Genomic DNA, 16,016 nt, shown 5'->3' with positions numbered 1-16,016 from the left:
GTGAATTTGTTGCCATTTTAATGTTTATAGTTTTGATCTTTTTCTTTTTCTTATATAAGTCCCTTTAACATTTCATGTAATAATGGCTTAATGATGATGAACTCCTTTAATTTTACCTTGTCTGGGAAGCACTTTATCTGCCCTTCCATTCTAAATGATAGCTTTGCTGGATAGAGCAATCTTGGGTGTAGCTTCTTGCCTTTCATGACTTTGAATATTTCTTGCCAGTCTCTTCTTGCCTGCAAGGTTTCTTTTGAGAAATCAGCTGACAGTCTTATGGGAATCCCTTTGTAGGTAACTCTCTGCTTTTCTCTTGCTGCTTTTAAGATTCTCTCTTTATCTTTAAGTTTTGGCATTTTAATAATGGCATGTTTCAGTGTGATCCTCTTTATGTCCAACTTGTTTGGGACTCTCTGTGCTTCCTGGACTTGTATGTCTATTTCCTTACAGAAGTTTTCTTTTATTGTTTGTTTCCAATAAATTTTCGATTTCTTACTCTTCCACTTCTCCTTCTAGTACTCCTAAGATTTGGATGTTTGTGTGTTTGGAGATGTCCCAGAGGTACCTCAACCTATTCTTGTTTTTTAAATTCATTTTTCTTCTTGCTGTTCTGGTTGAGTGCTTATTTCTTCCTTATGTGCCAAATCATTGATTTGAATCCCAGCTTCATCCCCTCCATGGTTGGTGCCCTGTAGATTTTTCTTTATTTCACTTAGTGTAACCTTCATTTTTCCCTGGGCCTTTTTTGTTTTGCTGCCATAATCAGTGAGTTCTTTGAGCATCCTAATCACCAGTGTTTGGAACTCTGCATCTGATAGGTTGGTTATCTCCATTTCATGTAGTTCTTTTTCTGGAGTCTTCTTCTGTTTTTTTTATCAGGTTCATATTTCTTTGTTTCCTCAATTTGGAAGCCTCCATATATTTGTTTCTGTGTATTAGGGAGAGCTGCTTTGATGCCCTGTCTTAGTGACATGGTCTGTTGTAGAAAAGGCACCTGTAAATTGTGTGGGGCAGAGTCTTGGCTAATCCCCAGGGTGGGCAACGCTCTTCACCCTTTGTGGCTCTGTGTGGGGCAGGGCTCAGAGAAGGGATGATGCCATTGCTTGGCTTCTGGAGGTTTGCCTGGCTGGCACCTGCCCTGTGCGTCTGGCAGGCACCCTTCTGGCTGTTGCCCTGGTGCTGAATCTGGAAGGGGTGGGTCTGAGGACATTTTAAGTCTGTGTGGGCTCTTTCAGTGGAGTCTCCTGAAAATCCGGCAGTTCCTCCCACCACCCCAACTGCCACTGGTTTTTACAGCCAGAAGTTACGGGGATTCACTTTCCTGCTGCTGGGACCCTGGGCTTCCTGTGTTCTCAAGGGCGGTCTGCTGCTCTGTTGCTTGCATTTTCTTTTTCTTGCTGTTAAAAATACCTGGGCCTCTTGTCTTCAAGAAAGCAGTGAGTGGTCTCTGCTCCTTTTTATTTATAATGTCATCTCATTAAGAAAAAAAACAACACATCTTTTTGTTCCTCTCATGGAATGTGTGTCTGCACAGCACACCCGTCTCTCCGTACTATTGCCTGCCCGCCATCAGCCCCGAGGACATGTCATCTGACACAGTGTCAGCTTACACCACGGTCATCCACTGTCCGAGCTCAAAGCTCTTCTTCAGATGTTGCCTGCAAATCGTCCAGCATTTCTGGCCTAACGTTAGTGATGGCAGAATTTTTTCTTTATCCTCGCACGACACTGTCTTCTTTCTCTCTCCTGACTGTGAGCATCCCAGGCAATTCTGTTCTTTCCTGCCCCTGGAAGTACAGCCTCGGACATGGCTTCAACTCATCAGCCTCGTCTAGAGGACTCATAAGCCTGCAGATGCAGCTCTCACTGGAACAGACCCAAGTCTGGTGGAATATACCATTGTCAGGAGCCTCTCCACTGGAGCACCTCAAAAGCCTTGGGCTGCACGGGTGAACTGATGAATTCAGGACGTAAAAATGGCCGAATGGCTTCTTACATGACTCAGCCGAGTAGTTACGTCCCCCAGCTGACATTACTGCCTTCTCCAAACCTTCATTTCCCGCACTGGCCTCTCACCACCAGTGACAGCGGGGCAGCGTGGGGGTTAGGTTTGTTGTGCTACAGGCATCTGCAGACGTGGCCTCTTTAAACCTTACCCTCTGCCTTTCCTCCATTCCCCCAAAGTGAGAATGCTCCCAGCTGGTCTCTGGTTTTCTCTCCTTCCTCCGCACGCTGGCCCGAGGCCGCTGTAACCGAGGCCGCTGTAACTGAGGCTGCTGTAACAACGAGCCTTGCAGGCCCCATTTTATAATCTGGCGCCTGCCTGGGCAGAGATTCTTTATTTTTTTTTATCGTCCCTTCTTTGGAGGGTCCTTTTTGTCTCTCGTTTGAAGTTAAAGATGCTCGTGATTGGATACCAGGTTCTTTCTCACTCAGTGTGTCCGCATGTGTCTCCTGCTCTGCCCTGGGTCTGTTATTCTAGTTCACTAGTCCCCGGTTTAATTTTAGTGGGTTTGCTCATGTAATCTGTAAATCGGGACTAGTAACATTAACAGCCTCGTGAGGTTGTGGTTAAAATTAATTTAATATGTAAAAGTCACTTAGTGCCTGGAACATAATAAGTACACAGTGAATGTTAATTGTGCTGAAAAATATCAGTTTTATTATCATGTCGTACAGAATCAAATTGCTTTTGTTGTTTTCTATATTTTTGCAAAAAAAAAAGCCCCCCAAACCACACTCAAAATCCACAGCTTTTAAAGGATTCATATGTAATTCTGGGTCTGTAAAAAGCTTTTGGTTAATTCTGACTTGTCTTGATTCAGTTTCATCCTCCTTAATTATAGGGCTCTTTAATGATGAATTTAAAAAAAAGCTAGAAAAAACTTCCCTTGTCCTCTTTAGGAGGTATTTAATAGCAAGGATTCTAATAAAGGGTTGCTCTGAAGAAAGTCTTTTGGTGGAGGTGATTCTCAATCTTTAGTTGGCTGAAATGGCCCAAGGAATACAGTGAGGGATTTGCACTGCGGCGACGTCTTTGAAGTCTAGTCGCCTGCCTTTAATTTTGCAGTGAGTGCCTAATCTCATTAGATTTCACACACTTTGTGTTTGCACTTGCACAAAAGCTGTCCAAACAAAGCCAAAATGTTGACACCACCGTCCTCTGACGGCATTTAGAGTGAATGTATTAAACACACTTGCACTAGCTTTGCATTAAGCTAAGAAATAAATTGTGAACTTTGAACTCAGCAGGACAAAAAGCCTCCCCCGCCTGGCTGAGCGGTCGTGCTGGGGTGCCGGGGGTTCATTGTGTCTGCTGGGAAGCCACACTTGGAAACGCTGTCCCCATACAGTGGGCGCTGCCCGGCACAGAAGCAAAGCTTGACCGCTGGTCCTCCCATCCTGTTGTGAGGGACCTAAATGGAAGGTAAAGGGAGCTGGTGGGTTTTCTTTGAAGCTCACTGAATAAACTTTGATTAAACCCACTTCAGAGAAGGGCTCCGAATGAAAGACTATCTCCTAGTTAGCATGTGCATTTCAGTTTGTCTTTATTCAGTTTACTCTGCTAATTTACGCATTTAGCAATTTTCTTTCAAACACCATTCAATCCTATCTCTTCATCGAAGGTTGGAAGCTGAAGATTATAAAGAGAGGGCTCACGTGGTCAGACGTCTTTGTCCCTCCTCGTAAAATGCAGAAAGCAGCATGGCTGGGACTGAGAGCTCTGCAAATCTGACAGCTAGAGGGAAGCACCTCAAGGCTTCTAAAGGAAAGGAACTGATTGATACCTCCAATCTGTGCTGATGTTTGTACACCTGCACCTCTGCAACATGGCCATCAGTCAGAAAGTAGGTGCCTGTGACCTTTGATCGAGGAAAACCATCCTCACGAGGTTCATGTATTAAAGTTTGTGCACCCGACTGGCCGAGAGCCTCGCAGCTCCCCCCGTCCAACGTGCTCACTCGTACTTCAAGTGTATCTTGCCTGGGTCTTTGCTCTCGGCTTATATCAATGGGTTTTAACAGACGCACTACTTGAAATATACTAGCTATCGTCAGAATGCCATTGAAAATGTTACCTATTTTCTCATATCTTCCATTTTACCAACATGGTGAAGAAAAATTCTCTGAGGTCTTCATGTCCAGAGCGGTGGTAATTTTTCTGAGCAGCTGGTCTATTTTATTTTCTAAGCATCGTGGGCATGTCAATCGTTGATCACCTTTTCACGTCTGCTAGGACTTGCAGGAAGCTCAGAGCCCCAGTCCCTGTGCCCGCAATTTCGGAGGGCGGCAGGGTATGCGGGCTGTGTGCGTTAGTTACTCTCGGCTTTATTGTTTACCTATTCTTATTTTCCTGCTGTTCAAACTCCCTCAGAAATCATTATCTTCAGAATTGCATAATTTTAAAAAAGCTGTCCCAGACCCCTGTGGAAAAAGATGTGTATTCACACTTTCATACATTCCTGCATGAATTCATTCATAGTTTTATACTAGTGGCATGAATGGGTACCTGGTTTCCAAAGCCTCAGCAAATTAGGAGCCGAAGATTGGAAGGAGAGGGGTGATTACAGGAGAAAGGATGGTAAGAATATCGGCTGAAAGACAGTGCCAATTGATGAGCTGTATCGAGGGCACCAGAAAAATACTGTAGGCGATGGGAGCGGGGATTCAAGAAACACAGCTGCCCAAGATCACGCAGTTAGGGCTGAGCCCCTGCTGGTCTGGCTGATCCACGGACTGGTGACAGGTGTGATTCTGCACGTGCTGTTTATTATAAAGGGTCCTGCGCAGGACGGTAAGCTGGCGTTACAGTCCACACACTTTGTCTGACGAGGTGGTGACCTGCCTACTGCTGGTTCTGAAGCTGCACCTAAAAGCACTGGGTCTCTTTAAAAGACTCAGCTTCAGTTACTGAGAAAGCTAAGGTAGCAAAACAAAGTCGACTTCTCCGTGAGGCTGACTGAAGGCGTCCTTATCAAACCTCCGTATGTAGAACATCTGTGGCACGGCCATGCTTAGCAGTAACGCTTTGCTCTGAACCGATCCCTGTGAAATGCACCCCCAACAGGATGGGCTGCTCTGTCGGGTCCCCTGAACTGACCTGCCGGCTGTGACAACTTAGGCTCATCCAAGGCGGAAATATGAGGGTGAGTGATCACCCACAAAGGGAGGGTTAGTTATCAAGGGCTGAGCACTCTGGATCATAACAAAACAGCGTCCGCCACTTTGGCCCCATAAAGTCAAACTACCTCTTCTCTTCCTAAGGTGCCAGAAGCCCTCAGCCCCCCCGGGCCGGCAGGAGGGGTGCATGTTTCATTGAGAGACAAAGACACTGGGCTCTGGCTTGTGAATGAACAAAGGCAGCAGCGCTGTCACCCGGGATAGCACAGGACAGTGCTTAAGAGGATGGTTCTGCAGCAACATGCCTGGGTGGAAACCTTGGCTCCGGCTAACTCGCTGTGTGGCCTTAGACAAGTTACAGAAGTTCTCTGTGTCTCGGTTTCGCCAGCTTCCACCCCAAGAGCGTAGCATCCCACGCCACACAGCGTTGTCATGAGAGTGACTAAGGAGAGTGCTCGGAACGGTCCTGACTGCGTGAAACGGCAAGTAGTAAGTACCACCATTTATAGTTACCTATTGGTAATGTTAAGTATTACCATTGAAGTTAGAAGAAGAGAGGAACATACAGGACTTTTATATACATTGCCCTTCTCTTCACGTCACACTGCATGTGCGAATGCGCCCACGAGGGTCTGCGTTCCAGTCCGTTGGTGTCCTCTGTGAACACTTAGGAGGCAGCAGAGTGTGGAAGAATAAATTTGCGTCTTGGCTTGGGGTCCATTGAGAATAATTCCATATATCAAACCGTACATCTCACTCTATAAAAAGTCTGTGGCTTTAATGACATTTAAAGAGTAATGTAACCACATGATGAAAATTTGTCTATTCTTTATCTAGTTCAACCACATGAGCACACCCGCCACGGGGGAATGAACGGCACGGTGTGCTTCCATCCAGCCTCTGTCTGCTGCGGAGCACGCTTGTGTGTTACTGCCCGCGGTTCTCCAACTGTTTGCTTCCCCCATACTTAATGGGTGTGGACTTGAACCTGCCCTAAATGTTTCTATAAGCATTGCCTTGTGCGTGTTGACTGCATTCTGCCTCTTCACTGAAATATAAGTAAAATCGTTTGCCGATTTGAACATCAATATGGATTACTTGTAACTCAATATCAACATTTAGCTTGTTATTAGATAAATGGTTCCAGAAATGCTGAGTGGGCAAGTTTCTATTCTGCCTTTTCACTTCATTTTATTTATAATAAATTTTCATATGATTATGAGTTTTAAAAATTGTTTTCATGAAAATATTTCAAGCATACAGACATGCACAGAGAAAAGAGAAAAACACAGTGAAACCTAATACCCCTTGTGGAGATTAAATAATCATCTACAATTTGTCACAGTTGCTTTATCATTCTGTTTTCTTTTTGGGGGGGGGGAACATTCTAAAGCAAATCCTAGACACTGTCACATTTTGCTATCTCACCCCTAAACATTTCAGCTTGGGTCTCTAGAATAAGGAATTTTTCACATAACCACACATCTTTATCACAATTGACAAAAGTAGCATCGAACTTAAATAACATCATATTCAAATTCCCCGCAAAGACTTCGACAGGTCAGCGTAAGTTGGTTTGCTTGCTTCAGGATCCAGCAAAATCCATGCATGATAAAGGTTTATATTGTCTCTTAAATCTTTAAAATCTAAACCTGTGCCGTCCAACCAACGTGGTAGCCACTGGCCACTAGAGCCTTTTAAAATTTAAATGAATTAAAATTAAACAAGAGTAAGAAATTCAGATCGTAAGTCACACTGGCCTCATTTCAGACACTCAGCAGCCCCCCAGGGCTGGCGCTCGAGTCTCAGAGAGCGCAGGTCCAGAAGGCCCCTCGCGGCAGGAGGTTCTCCTGGGCCGCGGGCTCCAGACAGTGGGCCTCTGCCCCACTGCCCACAGGCCGCACTGTGCCACCCAAGGAACTAGGCCAGCTGTCCCTGGTTACGGATCCCTTCTTTATGGGCCGTTTAAGGTGTTCTTCCCAACTTGGTGTATTTCTTGTAATTGGACGTTTTATCTAAAAGCTTAAAGAGTTTCAAGCTCAACAATTTTGTTTTGAGGAGCAGTGTGCAATACCACTTAGTTTGCAGGTGCTATTGTGCACTTCAGAAATTCTGGTCACTTTATTTCATTGAATGTATATTCAACAATATTACACTGAGGTTGTCTCTTATGAGCTCATATTTAATGTGTTCCCATTTTTTTTTAGCTAGACATAGTATTGTCTTGACTCTCTATGAATGGAGAATTTTCTGTGTTTAATTTTATATTTCTTTAGGACAAATGATCAAAAAAGGAAATTCTGTAATAGAGCTAATTATTTATTGATACATATTATTTAATGACTTTCCAAAGGATTGTCCCCAGGACGCTGCCCCAGGAATATACGGGCATTAGTCTCACCACATCTTCACCAGCATTGAGTATTATCATGGAGAAGATCACACTGTTTTCAAATTAATACTACCCCGCAGGCAGAACCCCTTCTTCTACAGCCCTTTTTCATTCCCTGGTGTCTCGGGCAGGTCCTGCCCCGCCCCCCACAACGAGGCACAGTTTTCAGCACCCAGACAGGAAAGGCAGGCTTCGTAGGGCGGCTTTGCCCGGGGCCCTTCCTGCCTAGATCCTCTGCGCTAATAATCCCTTTTCTCTCTTCTTGATGCCTTCTGAGCAGGCTTAGTGGTTAATCTTCTATTTCCAGTTTATGCTCCACTCCTCCCCCTTGCCTGCATTTGAGACGTCCCTCCCTTCAACCATTGAGACTGTGGGCTCTTCATTCTCCCCTTGGGTTCAGAAGGCTTTAATGGCCAATTCTGTCCCCTTGGCAGTGACAATTTTTATTCTCACTGGCTTAGTCCGGCTGTCTGCCCTGGCTTTCTTTGCAAGTGTTTCTGTGTAGCGTTTTCGCCTCTGAGGAAGCCCACTGTGGTGTGACATAATTAAGTGACAATGAATGAGGAGCCAGGGCTTTATGAGCACGTAGTGACTGGTTGGGAGATTTATAAGCAAGAGGTGAAATCGAAGAGAACCAAATGCTCAAGTTTCATATAAATAATTTTTTTTCCAAAACTGATGGGGTTTAAGTTGTTGTTTAACAGATATCTGTAAAGAAGTATGTGAAGACACGCATGTTAGGTCTTGAGATGCAGTTGCGCGTTCACTAACAGAATACCATCTGGGCCGAGTGTTTCCGTTTCTCTTCTCCCCAATTTGCGCGTCTCTAGTGACCTTCTGCCCCGGCGTTTGCTTTCCAGCCCGCTGACCTCTGGCCCTACATTGATTCTTCATCGCTCCCTCTTACATTTGCAGTAAAAAGAAAGTGAGTATGACTGAGGTCACACCCTGGCTCTTTACACAAGCTACACAGGTGGGATGCTAACCAGTGCGAATAGGTATCCTGGGAAAGTTAAAATTGCTGCGAGAAACCTGACTTTGGAATTTCCTGCCTGATGTCTTTAAAGCTACTGTTTTAATTTGATGTGCTCATTTGGCTTTAAATGAAAAGCTAGAGACGAGGTAGAAAAGAACAAATCAACAAACAAACAAATACATACAACTTACAGCTGCATGGAAGTAAGACCACATGATAGCACACGACTCTAGAGGCTGAACTGAGTGTTTGTGAAACCTGACATCGACTGGACCGGGTGGTGGGAGACTCCCAAGGACTGTGCTGCCTGTGTGCAAAGTGAGTCCGGGATTCCTGATTCCTGACCATGTGTCAGAGCTACAAGTCCTGTTTTCCATTTTCTCAGGAGCTCAGGAATATGTAAATGGAAATTTTTACTAAAACATTGATCAGCTGACATGGTACTCTGTACATAGAACTCTCCAAAGAAGATGTCAGCCCTGGGAAATACCCTACCCTTCCCTGAGTAAACGTGAACAGCTCCTGCTCGATTGGCCGGAGTTAGGGGATATCTTGTGCTGTTTCCTTCGAGAGGCACCTTTGGGCGCTGAGTGCGTGGTTGTAGGTGTGCGGGCAGTGAAAACGCCATGCGAAGACGGGCCACTCATCTGTGCTAGTCTAGCATATGCGTCCTTTAAAAATCTTTGATGGTGAGCTTTGAGAGTAATCAACTCAGAAAGGAAACTAGGTTTTTGAGAACTTCTCCTGTTTTTTTTTAGGGTGTGAGAGCCAAGCCCCGGGACTGCTGGGTGAGGGAACTGGGGTGGGACGCTTCTGAACTTGTACTTGTGTTAGTCCTGCGCCCAGGGCTTTTACTGCCCTGAGGCTATTTTCAGAATGGTGCCCCAGCAGGCTCTACCTGCTGTCCCTGCGCAAGGAAAAAGGATCTGTGAAGTAGCAGGAAGCCTGGGTGTGGACACAGATGTGGGTCATTCCTGTGCCAGCTCTGCAGGTGTTTCTTGCTCAAGGATTTGTCCCAAGTCAGTAACTTTCCCAGGAATTTACTGAAAAATCAAAACTCTCCTTTTCTAGTGTATAAGTGGGGACATCACTGAGTCTGGGGCAAGGTCTTGCCTCACACTCAGTTAGGACTGAGCTAGACCCAGAGCGTTTGGGTGCCTCTAGGGGGAATCTCTGTTAACCCGTAAGAGTGTAGAGATGACCTTTCTCACCATGCACATTCTACATAAAGAAGTGGGAACACCATTCGGGGGGTGGGGGCACCTTTCTGGGGGTGTCGAGGATGGGGACACTTCCTTCACTGTGAAGCAGCCTATGTTTTTTCCTCAACGATTGAATCTTGAACGTTTCCTCCTGTGAAAACATGGCCTGCTCAGCAGCATGAGTACCACTGGGCACCAGCACCGCGCCACTGCGAGTGGATTGGGTGGGCGGAGGGCAGTAGGGCCTCGGGGGTCTTCACTGGGGGGACGTGGCTCTTGGGGACGTGGCTCAGGCATGATGAAGTGACGTTTTTGGTCATAGAGATTCAACAGTGCTGTTCATGCGGTTATGCAGGCCAACATCTCACATCTCAAGCCAGTGACATCAGCTGCCCCTGTTCTCTTTACAGATGTTGTATTTTTAGAGCTGTACCCTTCCTGCCTTGAACTGCAAGGTCCATGAGAGCAAACGGACTGCTGTGTCCCCAGAAAAATGGTGTGTGTGCAAAAAGAACTGTCAGATGAAGGCCTAAGCTAATCTCCTATTGTTTAATTTATGAATTGTTTCCTTTTACTATTATAAACTGCTCGTGCGGCCACCTTTGCAGCTGTTTCTTACGGCCCAGCTGTGCTAAGTGTAAATTCCTAGAAATACAATTTCTAGATCAAACTGTTTTTGCACATTGAAAAATGATGGATTTATATCGACAGCTTTCCTCTGAAAGGTTTAGACCGTATTACAAAAGTTTGTACCATGCCAAAAGTTGGTGTGCCATTGTATTAACAGAACACGGAGAGGCTAATGTTCCTGGCTCCTCAGCTGTACTGCGCAGGGGCCTTCAACATCTTGGCCGCTTTGTTAGTTGGAAAAAGAATCTGATGATTTTAATTTGGTTGATATTCTGAATTCAGAGCAAAATGTCCCGGTTGTGGAGGCAGAGTTAGGGTGGACCGGGCTCAAACCACTCACTATAAGACTTAAAGGGGGACTCCATTGTCCTGAACACTTAGCCATAAAATAAAACATCAAACTGTCCCTCCCCCCCGAACAGAGCTTCATCACACCAGCTCGGGAGACTGAGCCAAACGGCCCCGTACCTCTGTGTACCTGTCAGTTTGGGAAAAGCTTCTGTGGCCGTGTCTGACTTTTCCTCTCAATCCCTTGTGCCTTTTTATTTTTTAACCAATAAGTAAAAAAGAGAGCTGTGTTTTGCTGTGAGAAAGCTCCCTATACGAGAGTCTAAATGGTCACCCTTTGGGGAAAGAAACCATCGTTTTAGTAAGAGTTCCAGCTCGTAGTAACATGCCTGTGCAGAGGAAAAAAAATGAGCATGCGAACAGCGTCTGGTGCAATGGCTGTAATGGGATGAACCTGGCCTTGGGGCCAGCTGTGGGCACTTCCCTCCCAGGACACGGGAAGCATAATGACATTCATAAGGGGACAGAGGCATTTCAGGCTGCCCTCCGGTGTCTGGCTCATAAGATTTATGTACTTTTGGCTGATACATGTGTCCGTATAAAGTGACGGACACCCTGCATCCTCTGGGCCCTGTAGCTTTTTGTGGAGCGGCATCTGTCTCTAGCTCGCTGAGCCCTAACACTTTTGCAGCAAAAGGTAACGTACCATCTTCCTCCCTGTGCTTTCCTGCTCCCTGTAAAAAGTGTGACGAGTAGCGGCCTCAGCTAGAAGAGGACTGAGTATACGAGTCCATGTGTGTGTTGGTAAGCTTTAGGTGGAAAAGGCTGAAGGTTTGAAATGAAAAATACAGCACGTCAGTCACATTACATGCAGGATGGGCTTCTGTTATTCAGAGTACTGGAAATAGCTGGTGGTTGTCATCTTGTTTGTCTACAAATGTCCTGGTTTGTCTGCACATTTTCCTGGTTCATATATGACTGAGGAGTGTTTCAGCATTAGACTAACTTGCACCAGTACCTGTCCGTAGGGTGTCAAATTAATAGTTCTTGAAAGAAAGAACAGGTTATGCAGCTCTCATTTACTTACGTTTTTTGGCTGGTAAGTGGGTTTTCATAGACTGCAATGGAAATACTGTGGGTGAGGATTATCTCTTCAAGTTCAGGTGTAAACACCAGAGTTCACTATAATAACTTGGATCATGCACCGTCCGAGGAGCGAGGGTTATTTCCTTGAGACACTTGAGTGGATGGATCAGTTGCCAAGCAACTTGAATTCTTATGGGGCCAGGCTGGGGAACAGAAGGGTGCCAGGTGGTAATACACTGTAGCAAAATGACAAAAACACGTGAAAACATGAGGGTTGTGTCTGCAAACTGTAGTGCATAACTGTTCAGAAATTCAGAATATGTCCCCCCTTAGTAATTCATTTCAACAGCTATCAATCAATGACTGATTATCTTCAATATCTATGAGTCTCTCCATTCATTCTCCCCCCATCCACTCTCCCACCACGGGTGACTGACTTTGGGGTTGGAAGTCCCAAGAAGTAAACTAGAACCACATATCTTTATCGTTCACTACTTTCTCATCCATTCCCGTAATTTCCTCTGTTCCCCCCGACAACCGCCCCTGAAGTCTTACACATTTTGACTCTTCATTCCCTGGTTACATCTTTCTTTTGCTTGGTCCCTCAGGACCAATGTTACAGATGAGACTTTTGCTTCAAGGGTCGCTGGTGCTTAGCTACTCAAGTCAGGTGGGAGTAGGGGTTCTGGAGAAGACGGCCAGAGCGGTTCTCACGTGCCCACACCCCAAGACCTCTCTCCCGAACACCTGTGCGCTGGGGCTCAGCAGGGGTGACTGTCCAAGACACCAGATACTGGGGGAGACAGTCCTGCCTGGCATCAGCCTCATGTATTTGAAGACTTAAGTCAGTAACGGGATTTGTTCGGACACCCTATACAAGTCACCCTTCTCTCACCATAGAAACCAAAACTAAAGAAACACTCCGAGTGCCTTCCCTTTGAGAGATCTGCCAGCCGGGGCGATATCTGAGTTCACCCCTCGGTTTCTGGTTTTCAATGGGCTGTTCCTGACCCATAATCCCCTGTAGCAACCTAGTACCATGTGATGGCAGAAACCCAACTGTTCTGGAAAACGTCAGGAAAAGCGTAGTCTAATCTGGGGATGTGTCTAAAGGAATAAGGAACCATTGTTTATTTAGTGCCTATTGTATATATGCCTGGCACTGTACCAGTCATTTCTTGATAGATTTTAAGACTTAATCTTCAACACTCCTTGTAGGGTATTACCCACATTTACAACTATGACCCTATGGCTTGACGTGGTTGACGTGGTAACTTACACAAAGCCACTCAGCTCCTTTCCCAGTACATTTCATTCTTATGTTTCCTCTTGAGATGCAAGTAAACCAGTAGAACATGTTTAATGGGAGGCCGTAGCTGGGCACCCTTTGGTTGGGAACTCCTCCAAAGGGGCGTGTGGGGGGTGGGGGAAGGGCGTGTTGGTGGCTGTTGGGGAAATGGGCGGACGGGGGGAGTGTTTGGACAACTGGGCCCTGCTCTCACTTCTTTGGTCTTGGCTGTCCACTTCCACGGAGCCCAGCTCTCCCTGCTACCCTCCTGCTATGACAGCTCTTACTCTGCGGGTTAGAGACCGATGTCAGTACTCGGCCGGGTGCTATACGTCTACCCTGGTTATTCAGCTGGGAAATCGCAAAATGACGACCAGATGAGTCCAGAAGCACCGTGGGCCTCCTGTGAGGTGGTCCCGGGACCAGAACTCCATCTGTCAGCTGACCCCCACTCTCCCTCAGTCTAACACAAACCTGCCGGGTGTTCTGGGTCCCCAGTCAGCAGCAGCATCTCAGACCCTCTGTCCAGCAGCCCTTTAGAATCTGAGTATTCCCTGGAATCTGAGACCAAAGTCCGTGAGCCAATGGTCAAGTAAGAACGTGCCCTGAGGAAGACTACAGAGACTAAGAGAAACTGAATAATAATAATTTAAAAAAGGTCAAAGCCAAGGAAAGGTGCAACTTGGGGCAAAGTTCTGGCCTTGGACTAATTTAGCAGACGAGCTTCCGGGGAAAGTTAGAAATACGAGCGAAGGATCCAGATGGAAGGGGAGGGGCCTGGTCTTTCGTATCCTGCATCAGGCCATCACTGGGGCATTAATGTCCCCGGGGGCAGGTCAGTGTCCACTCCTGGGCCCTCCCGGCCCTCCTGAGGAGCCACCGGCAGTCTGCCGAGACTTGCAGGTGTGGCCTGTCAGCGGCGGCATCACAAGGAGATGGGGGGTGATATGCAGATGGGGTTCCTGCGGAGCATCGCTGGGCCTGCTCCCGGGAGTCACACCGGCGAACGGAGGCCGAAGGGCAGTGGCAGCGGGAAAGAGTAAAAAGGAGCTTCCGCGGAGTGTCTCTGAGCACTGCCTGCCTGTGAGTAAGGTCATGGACAAGTACAACCCAGCCCAGGGCCACTAGGGGCCCAGGCTTTTCAGGAATGAAGGTGCGGGTCACCCACCTGGTGAAGGGCCTCGGCCAGGTGAGGTGCTTGCTGGAGGTACAGGGAACCCAGGATGGGGAGCGGAAGAAGGGGCTTCTAAGTACCAGCTATGGCCTTCGTTTCTGTTCTTCTCTGTGTTCTTTTTATGTGATGGAACATGTGTTGCTTCTGTATCACAGAGGTTTTTAAGTTGTGCACCAAGAAGAGTCTACAACTCACAAGGAGTGTGCTTGCTCTTCTTTGGAAGGGTGAGTATGTTTCTGGTCGTCTGCAGGACAGCGTTGTCACATGAGGCGTTGCGAGGACTCGGTTATTGTCTTTATGAGGCGATTCATTTTGGCTGAAGGATGTGTGTATGTGGACTTGTGATGGTGACTTTTCATTGGCTCCAGGCACTCAGATGAAACATTATTTCCGGATGTGTGTGGGAGGGTGTTTCCAGGTGAGATCAGCATTTGAATCAGTGGACAGAGATGCCCTCCCCAGTAAAGGGGGACATTATCCAATTCTTTGAGGGCCTGAGCAGAACAAAAGATGGTGCAGGATTTATCTGTTTAATTCCCATCCCAATGGCTTGAACTGGGACATCTCACCTCGGCACCTCCAGCTGAGGGGGACCATCACCCCACTGGCTGCCTGGGTCTCAGGCCCTCAGCCTAGGACTCAGATGCATGGTGCACGTTCCTGGATCTCCTGTTCCCAGACTGAGTATGGGACTCCCTGTTCTTCCTAGTAAGAATCCTTTCCATAATAACTATGGTTTAAAATAAGTATAATTTTAATAAGTTTATATATCTTACTGGTTCTCTTCTTCTGGAGAACGCTGTTACAGCCTCTCATGTAAAGAATGAGTTTTGACACCTTTAAGTTCCTCCCGCCACTTAAAAAATAAGCACAATGTCGTCAGGCCTCGTTGTGCTTCAGAAGCAGTGTGCGCCGCGCTGGGGGGTGTTGCTCTGATCCATTTTTTGGGTGATGTCGAGGTGTCTGCTCTGAGTGCCAGGATCCTCAGGGAGCTGGCTCCGTGGGAGCAAAGTCAGCTCTTGAGGAAAGAGAGGCGAAGTCGCTGGTGGACGCAGGTAACGCAAACATTGCCACAGTTGCTAACGGACGGTGGGCCTGACGCGCCCGCTTCCCCTGGGGCGGACCAGGATGTCCTGCCGATGCGTTTCTAGCTATTTCCTCACCCAGGCCGGTCACTCCAGAGAGACGTAGCGAGGCCTGTACTGGAGTTGTTACAGTGCCTCCCCCACAGGGTGAGATTTATTTTGTATAAGTTGAAGGTCGGCATCATGGAAATAAAACTTCCTTCTTCGCGTGTCCCGTGTTACGTGGTAAGGCACAGCTTATTGTTTGTTGGAATGTTCATCTCAAGTATTAGGAAATATGCATTTTTCTTGCTATTTAGAATTTGAAATGGAACAAACCCTCCAATTAAAAAAATTAGGCACATATTTGTAAAATCCATCCCACACTTTTGTAACCAAATAAGCCCCAGTACCCGTAGGAACACATGCACACAAAGAAAAGGAAAGGAGAGGAGGGGAGGGGAGGGGAGGAGAGGAGAGGAAGAATGAACTTGGCCTAGAACTTGCTCCATTCCACTCTGACTTGGTGGCTGCCCTGGGCCACTTCGAGAACCTGCACTTGGTGGCTTATTGTATCCAAGGCTCCGATCGCCCTCAGGACCGAGCTCTCCAAAGCCTACGCTGGAAGGCTGGGTTCTGATTTTGGTCAGTGTGTCAGTCACGAAGTGAAGCAAAGTTTGGGCAAACTCCAGAAAACGACTTTAGCACCGAGAGCCACCCTGTGAGGTCCTGGCGACACATGGTTGTTGTCATGGCACGTTCTGAAAAGGACCTTGTTTGTGAGACACGCAACGTT

The sequence above is a fragment of the Sturnira hondurensis genome, unplaced genomic scaffold (assembly GCF_014824575.4).
Source record: "Sturnira hondurensis isolate 20B ecotype Veracruz unplaced genomic scaffold, ASM1482457v3 Scaffold0010128, whole genome shotgun sequence".
In the NCBI taxonomy this organism is placed as follows: Eukaryota; Metazoa; Chordata; class Mammalia; order Chiroptera; family Phyllostomidae; genus Sturnira; species Sturnira hondurensis.
The sequence above is the reverse complement of the archived record's forward strand: the minus strand, read 5'-3'. Positions refer to the sequence as shown.